At 45.6% G+C, this 16,335-nt stretch overlaps 1 long non-coding RNA gene across 1 annotated transcript; it reads left to right on the top strand.

The window, feature by feature from the left end:
- Positions 1-495: 495 nt before the first annotated feature.
- Positions 496-6,545, top strand: LOC144929514 (uncharacterized). Its single transcript, XR_013634772.1, has 3 exons — positions 496-607; positions 1,960-2,025; positions 6,177-6,545. It is a non-coding gene; the product is annotated as an uncharacterized LOC144929514 (long non-coding RNA).
- Positions 6,546-16,335: the final 9,790 nt, after the last annotated feature.

Here is a 16,335-nt window from a genome sequence, read left to right as displayed (position 1 = left end):
GCTGAGCGAAGGAGTTTGTGGGGCGGCTGGCGGAGCGGAGCGCAGCTGAGCGAAGGAGTTTGTGGGGCGGCTGGCGGAGCGGAGCGCAGCTGAGCGAAGGAGTTTGTGGGGCGGCTGGCGGAGCGGAGCGCAGCTGAGCGAAGGAGTTTGTGGGGCGGCTGGCGGAGCGGAGCGCAGCTGAGCGAAGGAGTTTGTGGGGCGGCTGGCGGAGCGGAGCGCAGCTGAGCGAAGGAGTTTGTGGGGCGGCTGGCGGAGCGGAGCGCAGCTGAGCGAAGGAGTTTGTGGGGCGGCTGGCGGAGCGGAGCGCAGCTGAGCGAAGGAGTTTGTGGGGCGGCTGGCGGAGCGGAGCGCAGCTGAGCGAAGGAGTTTGTGGGGCGGCTGGCGGAGCGGAGCGCAGCTGAGCGAAGGAGTTTGTGGGGCGGCTGGCGGAGCGGAGCGCAGCTGAGCGAAGGAGTTTGTGGGGCGGCTGGCGGAGCGGAGCGCAGCTGAGCGAAGGAGTTTGTGGGGCGGCTGGCGGAGCGGAGCGCAGCTGAGCGAAGGAGTTCGTGGGGCGGCTGGCGGAGCGGAGCGCCGCTATGGAGCTATGGGGCGGTCAGCTTCAGATCACGTAAGGTGCCTCTTACCCCTGTCCCATTTCCACCCAGGTTGGGAGGTAAAGCTCCGCCGATAAACTTTCGAACTCTGGGGCCGCCCTGACCAGGGACAGAGACTTTTGAGGCATTGGACTTTTGGGACTTCGGGTGATTTGGGGTTGCTGGACTCAAGAACCAAAGGGAAAAGGGCATGCCCCAATTTGCCTGGGGTGGGGTTGTTTTTGCTCATGGGTTGTGTTATGAATCCTGTTGGTGGTGTTTCCCCAACATAATGCCACATTGTTTCTCTCTGTTATTAAAAGACTTTTGCTACACTCAGACTATGTGCTTGCGAGAGGGGAAGTATTGCCTCTTGGAGGCGCCCAGCGGGGGTGGTATATATTTGTCCCAGGTCACTGGGTGGGGGCTCGAGCCAGTTTGCATTGTGTTATTGGAATGGAACCCCTAGATATTGAACCCGGCCCTTGTTGCTGCCAACTCTGATGGGCAGAAGGGTTACAAGTGCATGCCATGTAAAAATTTTATGAAGTATTGCTACTGTGTTCTTTCTCTTTGACTTTTTTTCCTTCTACAAATGGCCAAGTTTGTGCTACTATGAAAAATACATTATACCAGGTGCATTCATTTGAGAAGTTGATATACTCCTTTCTAGGCTACAATGCAGCTGACCCTCTGCACGTGGGAGAATTTCATCCTGAGTCATTAGTGAGAGAAGTACTACATATTTTGATTACATTTCCTTTCAAATTGCTTTTAGTCCATTTACTATACAGCAGATTGAGTGAGTGTCCTTGGATAAGCCACAGTATGTCAGAAATAGGTGTATCTGTACTATAAATTGTAAAATGCCCTCAGAGAGACATTGGAACCTTTGTGAACAGGTTTAAATTATCCTAATGCTTTCATCTATTTGGTCTGAAATAGATTCAATATAATTTTCTGCATTTTAAAATAGGAATAGATCAGTGTTGAATCTGTATACAGTAAATGTATTGATTTTTGCACCCTTCTAACATGCCTTCATTCTAGTAGCACCATCTCAACCAACTGCCTTCTTCCAAGTCTGTTAGTATCATAGGGACATTTCTCTGCCATGAGAGGTATCTAGTGAGATTGTGTAGCACGAGAGGCTATGGAAACATTCAACAAGTTCTTCAGTGAAACAAGCCTGTCATTTCAGTGACATATATAATACAAGGGTTTCTCCTGAAACTGGGTCACCTGTATTATAGCGTGATATACTGCACTGCTTTAAGACACTTGGCTGGCTTTGAATTTATTCTAGTAGGTCTGTTTTGTTGTCTCTGCTACCTACGGTGACTTTGGTTTGGTTAAACATGATTTTCCTTTTGTGTCATTCATACAGAAGCCAAGAAATCACTATATCGAAAAATCAAACAGAACACTGGCTGACAAATTGGTTCAATTGCAGGTAAAGTTACTTCATAACCGGCAACTAAAACCTATATATACATGAGTAACCTCGGTGGTGACAGTGTGTAAGGAAATGCAGGTGGAAAGTCTCTCATGGAACTCTGAGAGCAGCTCTAGTGTTGTTTACTTGCATTAGGTTGAGAGCTTATACAGCTAGTGTAACAATAACACAACCAGATTTTCTAGTCCACAGTTGCTCCATTCCTAACTCCCTTAGCATGGGAAAGTCACTAGCAGGCAGAGCCAGCATAGCTGGCTCCTGCATAATACTCCCCACAGCCTCTGCTCCAGAGGACAGCTGTAACCTGCTCTAAGGCCATGGTAGAGGCAGAGAATCAGGGAAACGTAAATGGCTTCTTGATGGACTGCTGGGCTTGAAGCTGAGCACCATGTAAAATTATGGGTGTGGGAGTTCCAGATGGCCATCAGCTTCTGTGAAGTGTTTGAAATAGGAGTAGCACTTCTAAAAGGAGTTTGCATAGCCAATCTGCTCTCTGTATTGTTCAAGAGCTATGTTTCATTTGCATTTATGCACCAGAAATTCCAGATCCCAGAGCTCACTTATGGGAGGAAGTACTCATTTAGATTGTTTTTTGTAAAATTATTGTTACATTGTGGAGTTCTGATCCATAATTCACCACACCTTAAAAAAAATCCACAGTGCATATAAAACATCTTAGCACTGAAATGATTTACTGCAAAATTGGTTGAACGTTTGGTTTTTATTAGGGCTGTCAAGAAATTTTTAAAAATTGCATGATTAAAAAGACTAATCGTGCTGTTAAACAATAGAACACCATTTATTATAATATTTTCTCAATTTTTAAATATATTGATTTCAATTACAACAGAATACAAAGTGTACAGTGCTCCCTTTATATTTTTGATTACAAGTATTTTCACTTTAAAAAAAAGAAATATTTTTTCAATTCACCTAGTACAAGCACTGTAATGCACTCTTTATCATGAACGTTGAATTTACAACAGTAGAATTATGTAAAAAAAAAAACTGCATTCAAAAATAAAACAATGTAAAACTTTAGAGCCTGCAAGTCCCCTCAGTCCTGCTTCTTGTTCAGTCAATTGCTCAGACAGACAAATTTGTTTACATTTATGAGAGAGAATTCCGCCAGCTTCTTGTTTACAGTGTCACCCGAAAGTGAGAACAGGCGTTCACATGGCATTGTTATAGCAGCGTCACAAGATATTTACGTGCCAGATGTGCTAAGATTTCATATGTCCCTTCATGCTTCAACTTCTATTCCAGATGGCATGCATCCATGCTGATGACAGGTTCTGCTCCATAATGATCTAAAACAGTGCAGACTGACGCATGTTCATTTTCATCATCTGAGTCAGATGTCACCATCAGAAGATTGATGAGAAAACTACAGAACCCAAAGCTCCAAAAAAAGAATCAGTGTTGCTCTTTTAAGATTTCTGAAAGCATGCTCCACACCTCATCCCTCACAGATTTTGAAAGGCTCTTCAGATTCTTAAACCTTGGGATGAGTGCCATAGCTATGTTTAGAAATCTCACATTGGTACCTTCTTTCCATTTTGTCAAATCTGCACTAAAAGTGGTGTTAAAACAAATATGTGCTGGATCATCATATGAGACTGCTGTAACATGAAATATATGGCAGAATGTGGGTAAAACAGAGCAGGAGACATACAATTCTTCCTCCAAGGAGTTCAGTCACAAATTTAATTAATGCATTATTTTTGTAACACGCATCAGCAGCATGGAAGCACCTCTGGGATGGTTGCCGAAGCATGAAGGGGCATATGAATATTTAGCATATCTGGCATGTAAATACCTTGCAATGCTGGCTACAAAAGTGCCACACAAATGCCTGTTCTCACTTTCAGGTGAAATTGTAAATAATAAGCAGGCAGCATATGTCCTGTAAATGTAAACAAACTTGTTTGTCTTAGCAATTGGCTGAAGAACAAGTAGGACTGAGTGGACTTGTAGGCTTTAAAAGTTTTACATTGTTTTGTTTTTGAGTGCAGTTATGTAACAAAAAAAATATATCTGAGTTTCACTTTCACAATAGATTGCACTACAGTACTTGTATGAGGTGAATGGAAAAATACTATTTCTTTTGTTTTTAGAGTGAAAATATTAGTAATGGAAAATTAATATAAAATGAGCACTGTACACTTTGTATTCTGTGTTGTAATTGAAATTAATATATTTGAAAATGTAGAAAAACATCCAAAATATTTAATAAATGTTACTTGGTATGCTGTCGCTTAAGAGTGCGATTAAAACTGTGATTAATCGTGATTAATTTTTTGTTAATCAAGTGAGTTAACTGCGATTAATCAACAGCCCTAAATGGTTCGTTTATTTTTGTGACCCTTACTGTCTCTTTGTGTCTTCACCTATACTGCTGACAAAGAGCCACATACATTGCAGCTAGATGACTGGTTTCATGCTAGGTAAGGAAAAATCATGGGAACACATTTTACAGACATCTTAAATTCCAAGTATGCTGGTCACCACCCATAGCAGTTTACTAAGGCTCAGCAGGATACCAACTAACGTTAACTTTTTGAAAATCTGATGGTGTCATGTGGACAGAGTTCCCGTTTTATTGCTGTCACTTTATCTGGGCTGGTTATTGTCCTAGAAGCAAAGTTTATAAAGGCAACTGTGAGGCCACTTGCAATAGTCAGGTGACAAAGACACAGAGCTTGAGATTCCAATTTATAGAACTGTGCTAAACCGCCTTTTTGGAAAAAGACATAGGACAAGTGTTTTACATTTTTTCTCTCATGAAACAATCATTCCATAAAATGCATCCAATAATTCAAGCACATGCTATGAGTGAATATGTAAATATTTAGGCTTGGCAGAATGTTGAAATTATTTTTTAAAAAATCATATACCAGTGTTTATATTTAAGCATTTTTTATTTTTATGCATTTAAATTTGAAGTTGTGGGAAATTATGGCTGGTTCAGACAAATGGGGGGTTTAGACAATTTGATGGAGTTGATATTCAAGAAGTTAAAGCTTTATAGCCATTAAAACACACATTGTAAACATCACATGTCAAAAGATCAAACTCTAAAATTTTCAAGCAGCATTTTTGTCTATTTGTAAATTCCAATTATCAGTGGAAATATTTTTCAGAAGTTTGTATGTGCCCAGTGAAATCAACATGATTTTGAAAATGGCATAGAGAGTACACTTAAAAAGTTTGCAGATGATACCAAGCTGGGGGGAAGGGGAGGGTTGCAAGTGCTTTGGAGGATAGGATTAAAATTCAAAATGATCTGGAGAAATGGTCTGAAGTAAATAGGATGAAATTCAATAAGGACAAATGCAAAGTACTCCATTTAGGAAGGAACGATCAGTTGCACACATACAAAATGGGAAATGACTGCCTAGGAAGGAATGCTGCAGAAAGGGATCTGGGGGTCATAGTGGACCACAAGCTAAATGAGTCAACAGGTAACACTGCCCAAAAAAAAAAAAAAAAAAAGCAAACAACATTCTGGGATTTATTATCAGGAGTGTTGTAAGCAGGACACAAGAAGTAATTCTTCCACTCTACTCCGTGCTGATTAGGCCTCAGCTGGAGTACTGTGTCCAGTTCTTGGCACCACATTTCAGGAAAGATATGGACAAATTGGAGAAATTCCAAAGAAGAGCAACAAAAATGATTAAAGGTCTAGAAAACATGACCTGTGAGGGAAGGCTGATAAAATTGGGTTTGTTTAGTCTGGAGAGGGGACAAAACTGTTTTCAAATACATAAAAGGTTGTTACACAGAGGAGGGAGAAGAATTGTTGTTCTTAACCTCTGAGAATAGGATAAGAAGCAATGGGCTTAAATTGCAGCAAGGGAGGTTTCAGTTGGACATTAGGAAAAACTTCCTAACTTCCAGAGTGGTTAAGCACTGGAATAAATTGCCTAGGGGAGGTGTGGAATCTCCATCAGTGGAGATTTTTAAGATCAGGTAAGACAAATACCTGTCATGAATGGTCTAGATAATACTTAGTCCTGCCATGAGTGCAGGGGACTGGAATAGATGACCTCTCGGGGTTTCTTCCAGTCCTATGATTCTATGTTTAAAGACTTATCAGGTCTTTTTCTCAAGGCTAAACATGCCCAATTTTTTTTCTTTTCTCATAGGTCAAGTTTTCTAAATCGTTGATAATTTTTGTTGCTGTCCTCTGGACTCTCTCCAGTTTGTCCACATCTTTGCTAAAGTGTGGCACTCAGAATTGGACACAGTACTTCAGCTGAGACCCCATCAGTGCCAAGCAGAGCAAGACAATTGCCTCCCGTGGCTTACATACAACACTCTTGTTAATGCATCCCAGAATATTGACCTCTTACTATTCTTCCTACATTTCCTTCACATCAGGATAGTTTGCAGTTGTTCCTTTAATAATGTGTTCTTGAAAAACTGCAAGGAGCTCTCCTGAACTCATTTTCCCCTTAGATTTTCTTCCCATGGGACTTTACCTACCAGTTCTGAGTTTTTTGATATTTGCTTTCCCTTTTGTTTATTGGCCTTATTCTGCCGCTCATTCTTTTTTCTTAAGAAGCATTAAATCATCTTTTCAGGATCACTTTCACCAAAATTGCCTTCCACTTTGCAAAAAGACTAAACTAAACATTCATCTATAATGAGTAGCTTATAGCAACATATTCTTCCTTTTATTTCTGTTATCCCATACAACACTTAGTACTCTCAATTCGAATGTAGTTGTTCCTCTTCCTGTTTTTCTGGGATGAAATAAAATACAAAATAAATCTGAATTACTTACAGATGCTCCCCAACTTATGCAAACGTTCCATTCCGGAACACCTAGCGTAAGTTGAAATTTGCGTAAGTTGGAAATGTATCTCCGGTCATTATGCAAAAAAACAAAAGAACCCCAACTCCTCCTATTTCTAGATTACGGAAGTTTTTTTATAAGCTTGGATTTGCGTAACCCGGTGAGCGTCTGTACAAGAAAAGTAAAAATAGTATAAATGGTGGACAGTAAATGTAGTTAATTTTTTTTAATGTTTTCAGTTTTAATAATGGAACAGGGAACTTTAATGTGATTATCTGGACGCATCCCTCTAACTATAAATCTTAATTGTATTTGGGATTCCCTCCAAGACCTCTTCTACTTGGCTTCCCAAGAACTCAGTTCAACTTCAGATCGTGTCAGTCAGGTTTCTTTAGTCGGCATACAGCAAAGCTATGCTGGGTTGATCAGACTCAAATGCTTGGGGTACATCAAAGATCCCAAGTTACACAGAAATCTTCCTCCTTTAGATAACATTGACATTGCATTACTAAACATTATATCACACATTTTGCAGTTTGGGGATTGACTTGGTTACTTTGTAGGAACCAATCTTGCTTCGTCCACACGCTGTGCAAGTTAACCTCATGCTACATTCCAGGCTTATCTTGTCCATTACGAAAAGTAATGAGGTGTTCCTCCTAATCTTATCTAGTACAGATATCCTATCTCTAGCCTATTGATCCATTTAATTCTCCACCCATGCTTTCTGAGAAATGTCCTCATCCATATTTAATTACTCATGTCAAGCCAGGCCTACATACTGTATTTTAAAAAATATTTAGGTATTTATTATGTTGCATAATTTAATATGCAGTTTTCACAGTTCGTATTTTGCAACTGTTTGCTTTAGGTTTTTTGAAATTGGGACGCATAACCATGAAACATTGCCTAAGAGGAAATAAATATTCCCTATTCAGAACTTTACAGTATAAGATGATGTGGATCTATGTACTGTTACAATAATTGGGCCTGCAATTTTACCCTAATTGTGAGCTCAACTGTAAAAATGAGTGAAAGTTCATAAAATGTCACTATAGTCTATAACAAATGTTGATGGGGGAAAAGGTGCAAAAGAGACTTACTGAAATTAGTCCAAATAAAAAGGCCTACTAATATAAATCAAGGACTGTGTTAAGATCATGCTTGGTAAACAAGAAAAGCATAGAACTGGATCTCAATGAACCAAAATTGGTGCATTGAAAATTAGGCCTAACTGGTAGACAAAATGAGAGGACGGGCTAGTCCACCCATTCCTACCTTTTTGGGTCCTCAAAAATAAACTTTGGAAAGAAAAGTGAACCATGATGCTAGCTAACTGAAAGAAGAGGAAGGAGCCAGCTTCACCATCATGGCTGCCACCCCACAGTCTCCTGGGACCCCAGACCAACTTTCATTCCAATCTTGAAGGATGTCCTGGCCAGAGAGAGGGAGGCAAGTTACACTGCCACTAGCTCCAGCGAAATGCCAAACACCGTCAGGCACGTGAGACTCTCATCCCTCCTTCCACATGTCCTTTTCCTTCCCTACCTTATTTCTTCTTTTCCTATCTTTCCTTTATCCTTCTGTATAATAAGAGGTTTCAGAGTGTAAGCAGTGTCAGGATGAGCTCCACCCTGACATCTGGTGGTGAGGTGTGGCAAGTTGTGGAAAAGAATTTCAGGGGCCGATCTCATTTGCATAGGCACACCCACCACGCCTAGAATGAGACCATAGCTGCCCAAATGGTCACTTTGGCTGCTGTGGGATCCCCAGTGTCTCTGTTATTGGGGCAGGAAGAATAAATTGTTATTACCCTGATTATGGGAACTGTGCTTGGAACTGTACGTGGCCTTTTGTTACGATGGAGGGATTCACCATCATCTAAGTAGCACTCGCTAGGCAAGGGTCATGGGTTCCAAAACTGTGTGAATGGAGAGAGGCTGGGGACAAGTATTAATACTTGGTGGCATGGGCCCCTTGGTGAGGGCCTTACATGCTAATTGCACTTCCTCCTCTCTCCACTGTGGAATATCAGAGCTAATTTTGATTTCATTAGAAGTCTAGTTACAGGCTGCTGAGCTCACTTTGGGCTGACAGTGCACCAGCACTGGGGCTCCCCTATTATAAGCTGAATTCACCTAAGCGCTGAAATCACTGAGTGTTGTGTTAAGTAGTGGGGGAGCCTGAAGATATATTGTGGAGCAGTTTGCGGGCCGGCTGGCGAAGCAGTTTGACACGGAGCAGTGTGTGGATGGCAGGAGCTGCTTGTGGGCCGTGGAGCTGAGCGAAGGAGTTCGTGGGGCGGCTGGCGGAGCGGAGCGCAGCTGAGTGAAGGAGTTCGTGGGGCGGCTGGTGGAGCGGAGTGCAGCTGCGCGAAGGAGTTTTGTGGGGCGGCTGGCGGAGCGGAGCGCCGCTATGGAGCTATGGGGCGGTCAGCTTCAGATCACGTAAGGTGCCTCTTACCCCCGTCCCATTTCCACCCAGGTTGGGAGGTAAAGCTCCGCCGATAAACTTTCGAACTCTGGGGCTGCCCTGACCAGGGACAGAGACTTTTGGGGCATTGGACTTTTGGGGTTGCTGGACTCAAGAACCAAAGGGAAAAGGGCATGCCCCAATTTGCCTGGGGTGGGTTGTTTTTGCTCATGGGTTGTGTTATGAATCCGGTTGGTGGTGTTTCCCCAACATAATGCCACATTGTTTCTCTCTGTTATTAAAAGACTTTTGCTACACTCAGACTATGTGCTTGCGAGAGGGGAAGTATTGCCTCTTGGAGGCGCCCAGCGGGGGTGGTATATATTTGTCCCAGGTCACTGGGTGGGGGCTCGAGCCAGTTTGCATTGTGTTATTGGAATGGAACCCCTAGATATTGAACCCGGCCCTTGTTGCTGCCAACTCTGACGGGCAGAAGGGTTACATTTTTGGGGGCTCGTCCGGGATCGCCTGGGTCAGTACCCCTCGCAAGCACCTGTTGAGTGATCCACTACATTGGGAAACAATTTATATATTTTTTTTGTTTGTGCTTATATTTTGAGGAAATTACTGTTTGTATAATGGCTAATATGTCAGGTTTGTTGGGCCCTGGCTCAGCAGCTTCTAGCTCGGAGGCTGCAGCCTCGGCTGATGATTGGACAAAAGCTCTGGGGCAAATATTGGAAAAGGTTGTGCTGCCCCATGCTGAGTCAGACTCTTGTCGTAAGTTAAGATTATTTGCTGGGGAGGAGGAGTTTGAACCCTGGTTAGAGCATACCACTGAAATGCTGCAAGAGTGGGCCGTACCAGATGCAGAAAAGCGAAGATGCCTTATAGAGAGCCTTGGCGGCCCAGCATTAGATGTGATTCGCACCCTGAAGCTCATTGACCCTGGGGTCAGTGTGAAGGACTGCCTAGAGGCCCTTGAACACAACTTTGGGAGCGTAGAGGGCCCTGAAGACAGCTACTGTAAGTTCCTTAATTCCCGACAACAAAAGGGCGAGAAGGCTTCAGCCTACATACAGAGACTGGAGAGACTGCTTCAGAGAGCTGTCATGAGGGGAGCAGTGACTGCTGAGCAGATGGATCAGACCAGACTGGCTCAAATTGTAAGAGGAACTCAGTATCAGAACCCGATTCTACTTCATCTCCGGCTAAGAGAACGACGGGAACATCCCCCAAGTTACTCCCAGCTGATAAAAGAGGTCCGAGAGGAGGAAGAAAGGCAGGCTGCCAGTGAGTTTTGGGAAGCCCAAACATCGGAGCCAGCCAGCACAACACCACTGCAAATGGCCAGTGTACTGATGGTGAGCACCAGAGAGGAACTTGCCCAACAAATACAGGTCCTGACGGAATGGATAGCTGAGCTGCAAAGTACCGTTGACCGAGTTAAGACTTCTAGGAATAAGAAGCCTCAAACTGTGGCGATTGAGAAGCCCGCACTTAGAGCCACCATCCCCCCCAGGCGAAGGGGGAAAGGTCAATTCTTCTGCTACCGATGTGGTCAGGATGGACACAGTGCTGCCAAGTGCCGTAATGAAGAAAACCCCTCCTTAGTGTATGGAAAGCTGAGGATCAGTTGGGAGAGATCCGGTAGCTGCCAGAGGGTCTGGGGACGGGGACCCCCCAGGTCTGCAGGATTTGAAGATTCCCCCAGAAAAGACTGTCCAGCTGGGATCCCTGCAGGACTGATAGGGCCTCGAGCAGAGGTCATGGTGAGGATCGAAGGGGTGGAGTGTAAAGCAGTGCTTGACACTGGATCTCAAGTGACTATTATATTTCAGTCATTCTACCAACAGATGCTTAGGCACCTGCCTATACAGCCACTGACTGGCCTTGGCCTATGTGGCCTCAGCATGGATGAATACCCCTATCAAGGGTATGTCATAGTGCACCTGGAATTCCCAGAGGAGGTTGCTGGGGTGAGAGAAGAGGTAGACACAGCTGCCTTAATATGCCCTGACCCTAAAGGGACTTCTGATGTGTCTGTGCTGATAGGGACCAACTCCAGTCTCTTCAAGGTACTCGCAGATTACTGCAGAAGGCGGGCTGGGGACCAGTACCTGAATACCCTGATGATCCATACGCTTTGTGCTGAAGCCTATAGGAAAATTGAGAGCGCTAAAAGGGACACATCTGAGCTACCGCTTGGGGCACTGAAGTACGCGGGCACAACCCCCTTAGTAGTGCCTGCAAGGACGGAGCAAGAAGTGCTTGTCATGAGTACCTGTCTGAAAGGCAGTAAAGGGACGTTAGCAATGATAGAGCAGCCGATGGGAGGAGAGCTCCCTGAAGGAGTGCTGGTCCCCAGTGGAGTCATAACCCTACCTGCTGAAGCCCAGGAAAGGGTGACTATACTGATTGCTAATGAAACGAGTCGTGATATTTTTGTGAAGCAAGGACAAAAGATAGCAGACCTCTTTGAGCCTGAGTCGATTGTAAAACCCCAGTATGAAACTCCAGTTCCGGCAATAGACCCAGCAAAGTTTGACTTTGGAGATTCACCAGTGTCCGAGGACTGGAAAGATCGCCTGAGGAAGAAACTTTGTGAAAGATCCAAGGTGTTCTCACTGCATGAGTGGGATGTGGGATGTGCAAAAGGAGTAGAGCACAATATCAGACTACATGACTCTCGACCTTTCAGGGAGAGATCTAGGAAGATTGCTCTCTCTGAGATGGAAGATGTGCGACATCATCTTCAGGAGCTGGCTGCGAATGGCATCATTACAGAGTCCCGCAGCCCATACGCCTCACCCATCGTGGTAGTCCGCAAAAAGAATGGGAAAATCCGGATGTGTATTGACTACCGCACCCTAAACAGCCGTACGGTGGTCGACCAGTACACTATGCCTCGAGTGCAAGACGCCTTAGACTGTTTGCTGGGAAGCCAGTGGTTCTCTGTGTTGGATCTTCGAAGTGGATACTACCAGATCCCTCTGGGAGAAGAAGATAAGGAGAAGACAGCCTTCATCTGCCCATTAGGGTTTTATCAGTTCGAACGCATGCCCCAAGGGATTTCTGGAGCACCTGCCACCTTTCAACGTCTCATGGAGAAAGTTGTGGGAGACATGAATTTACTGCAAGTGTTAGTTTATTTGGATGACCTGATTGTGTTTGGAAGAACCTTAGAGGAGCATGAAGAAAGACTTCTTAAAGTGCTTGATAGGTTGGAGGATTATGGTCTGAAGCTTTCAATTGACAAATGCCAGTTCTGCAGAACCTCAGTGAAGTACGTGGGTCACATTGTGTCCCAAGAAGGTGTGAGTACTGATCCTGATAAAATAGAAGCACTCACTACATGGCCACGTCCAAGTAACTACAGAGAACTCAAGACCTTCCTTGGATTTAGTGGCTACTACCGCAGATTTGTGAAAAACTATGCTACGATTGTAAAGCCTCTGAATGATCTTACCAGGGGACATCAGTCCAGCAAGAACAAATCTAAGTCCAAGAATAAGGGGAGGTCCCCAAAGCCTCCTGTGTAGAGACACAATGGCCCCTTTGCACCATTTGGGCCACGGTGGGATGAGAGATGTGAAAGGGCTTTTCAAGAAATCATTACTTGCCTAACTCATGCTCCAGTCCTAGTTTTTGCTGACCCAAGCAAACCATTTATCCTGCATACTGATGCCAGTTTGGAGGGTCTGGGAGCAGTCCTGTACCAGGAAGTGGAAGGCAAATGTAAACCTGTAGCCTTTGCCAGCCGAGGATTGTCTGATAGTGAAACTCGCTATCCCACCCACAAGCTGGAGTTTTTGGCCTTGAAATGGGCCATCACTGAGAAATTTCGAGACTACTTGTATGGTGCTCAGTTCCAGGTGTGGACAGACAACAATCCACTGACTTATGTGTTAACAAGTGCTAAGCTGGATGCTACAGGGCAGAGATGGGTGGCCGCCTTGGCTAGCTATGAGTTCAGCATTCAGTACCGATCAGGGAGAAGCAATGTAGATGCAGATGCATTGTCCAGGCGTCCGCAGGCTCCAGAAGTTGCTGTGATACCCACAGATGGAGTGAGAGCTATTTGCAGTGTGAGTCGCCGAGAGCCAGAGGCCCGTGAAGACTTTCAGGGATGTGTTGCAGAAGCTTTGGGCCTGCCCCCTGAATGCATGCCTTCTGCTTCGGTGAACTATATTGCATTAGACCAATCTCCTTTGCCCATGCTCAATGCGGCTGACTGGCAAGAAGCCCAGCGGCAAGATATTGACATTCGTGATACACTACTTGCCAAAAGGGAGGGGCGAAGCCCAACTGCGGTTGTCCCACCTAACCCGGAGGGTAAACTACTATTGAGAGAATGGACCAAACTAAAACTGATTCAGGGAGTGCTACACCGAATGACCACTGACCCTTTACAAAAACAACGAGCACAACTAGTACTGCCAAAAAAGTACAGAGCCCTGGCCATGAGGGCCCTGCATGATGACTTTGGGCATTTAGGGATGGAGAGGACCCTGGAACTTATTCGTAGTAGGTTCTATTGGCCCCGAATGGCTGAAGATGTTCGCAGGAAATGTGAGACTTGCGCTCGATGTGTTCAAAGGAAAACTCTGCCCACGAGGGCTGCATATCTCAAGAACATCACCAGCAACAAACCTTTGGAGTTGGTATGCATTGATTTCTTGTCTGTAGAGGTAGACAAGAGGAATGTTGGAAACATTCTAGTAGTGACTGACCATTTTACACGGTATGCACAAGCATATCCCACACGTGATCAGAGGGCCACCACCGTTGCTCGAGTATTGTGGGACAAATATTTCTCAGTCTATGGATTCCCGGCTCGGATACACTCTGATCAGGGGCGGGATTTTGAGAGTCACCTTCTGAAGGAGGTGCTGAAGATAGCAGGAATTAAAAAGTCTAGGACAACGCCTTATCACCCCCAAGGTGATCCTCAGCCAGAGAGGTTCAATCGAACCCTATTAGATATGTTGGGAACTTTGCGACCAGAGCAGAAGGCAACCTGGAGCCAGCATGTCGCATTTCTGGTGCATGCCTACAATGCCACAAAGAACGATGCTACGGGAGTCACCCCATATCTCTTGATGTTTGGGCGAGAACCAAGATTACCCATAGACTTGTGCTTTGGTGTATCAGAGGATGGAGATAGCTATGAAACTCATCAGCAATATGTATCCCGACTAAAAGAAAAGCTGCGGGATGCTTATCGCTTAGCTACCGCTGCGGCTCGGAAGAACGCAGACCGCAACAAACATCGATATGATGCTAGAGTGCGTTCGCAGGAGCTCCAGCCGGGGGACAGAGTCCTGCTGCGAAATTTGGGTATTGCTGGCAAACACAAGATAGCTGACAGATGGAAGGCAATACCTTACCTGGTGATGGAAAAGCTGGGAGATCTGCCGGTCTACAAGATCAAACCTGAAGACGGTCCAGGGCAAATAAAGACGGTGCATAGAAACCTTTTGCTCCCTGTGGGGGAATTGGTAAGCACCCCTTGTGAGATGGGCCACGGCAGGGCCGCCGGGCAGAACAGAGGTGCTAGACCAAAGCCGCCATCCAACACAGACAGTGGGCCCCCTGCAGCTAACTTACCCCTATTCTGCACATCTGAGAGTGAGTCTGAGGAGGAAGACACAACCCTGGTGTATCCTGGGATGGAGACAAGATTTCAGTCTCGATCAGCTGAACCAAACGAGAGTTTTCCCTCTTCCGCCCTAAACCCAATGGCGGAACTATTTAGGCCCCTTTCTGATACCCCGGTGCTGCTGATGAGACCCCCCTGTGATGACACACACAGCTTATTGGACAATGGGGACAGACAGGTAGAGGATGTCCTGGGCACCTTGGACCCTCCAGCGTTAGAACTAGGAGTGCAGGGGCCTACGCCAGTAGCCGAGGGACCCTCCAGGGAAGCCTCTCCATCCGTCACTCAAGAGGATGTTCCCCTTACTTCGGCAACAGAGATTCTCAATAGACGAGACAGGGTGATAAGACCAGTGAAACGGTTAACTTATGATGCACCTGGGGTGACTAGTGAGGAGCCAATACATTTAGCACACAGGCTTGTGGAAGCTAAAGTGGGCTTCCTGAGGCCCTTTGGAGGAAACCAATGAGTTGGTATAAAGGGAGTGTGATTTGTCGGGACGACAAAGTCTCGGCTGGGGGGAGGATGTAAGCAGTGTCAGGATGAGCTCCACCCTGACATCTGGTGGTGAGGTGTGGCAAGTTGTGGAAAAGAATTTCAGGGGCCGATCTCATTTGCATAGGCACACCCACCACGCCTAGAATGAGACCATAGCTGCCCAAATGGTCACTTTGGCTGCTGTGGGATCCCCAGTGTCTCTGTTATTGGGGCAGGAAGAATAAATTGTTATTACCCTGATTATGGGAACTGTGCTTGGAACTGTACGTGGCCTTTTGTTACGATGGAGGGATTCACCATCATCTAAGTAGCACTCGCTAGGCAAGGGTCATGGGTTCCAAAACTGTGTGAATGGAGAGAGGCTGGGGACAAGTATTAATACTTGGTGGCATGGGCCCCTTGGTGAGGGCCTTACATGCTAATTGCACTTCCTCCTCTCTCCACTGTGGAATATCAGAGCTAATTTTGATTTCATTAGAAGTCTAGTTACAGGCTGCTGAGCTCACTTTGGGCTGACAGTGCACCAGCACTGGGGCTCCCCTATTATAAGCTGAATTCACCTAAGCGCTGAAATCACTGAGTGTTGTGTTAAGTAGTGGGGGAGCCTGAAGATATATTGTGGAGCAGTTTGCGGGCCGGCTGGCGAAGCAGTTTGACACGGAGCAGTGTGTGGATGGCAGGAGCTGCTTGTGGGCCGTGGAGCTGAGCGAAGGAGTTCGTGGGGCGGCTGGCGGAGCGGAGCGCAGCTGAGTGAAGGAGTTCGTGGGGCGGCTGGTGGAGCGGAGTGCAGCTGCGCGAAGGAGTTTTGTGGGGCGGCTGGCGGAGCGGAGCGCCGCTATGGAGCTATGGGGCGGTCAGCTTCAGATCACGTAAGGTGCCTCTTACCCCCGTCCCATTTCCACCCAGGTTGGGAGGTAAAGCTCCGCCGATAAAC

Source organism: Lepidochelys kempii, chromosome 16 (assembly GCF_965140285.1).
Source record: "Lepidochelys kempii isolate rLepKem1 chromosome 16, rLepKem1.hap1, whole genome shotgun sequence".
NCBI lineage: Eukaryota > Metazoa > Chordata > Testudines > Cheloniidae > Lepidochelys > Lepidochelys kempii.
The sequence above is the reverse complement of the archived record's forward strand: the minus strand, read 5'-3'. Positions and strand labels throughout refer to the sequence as shown.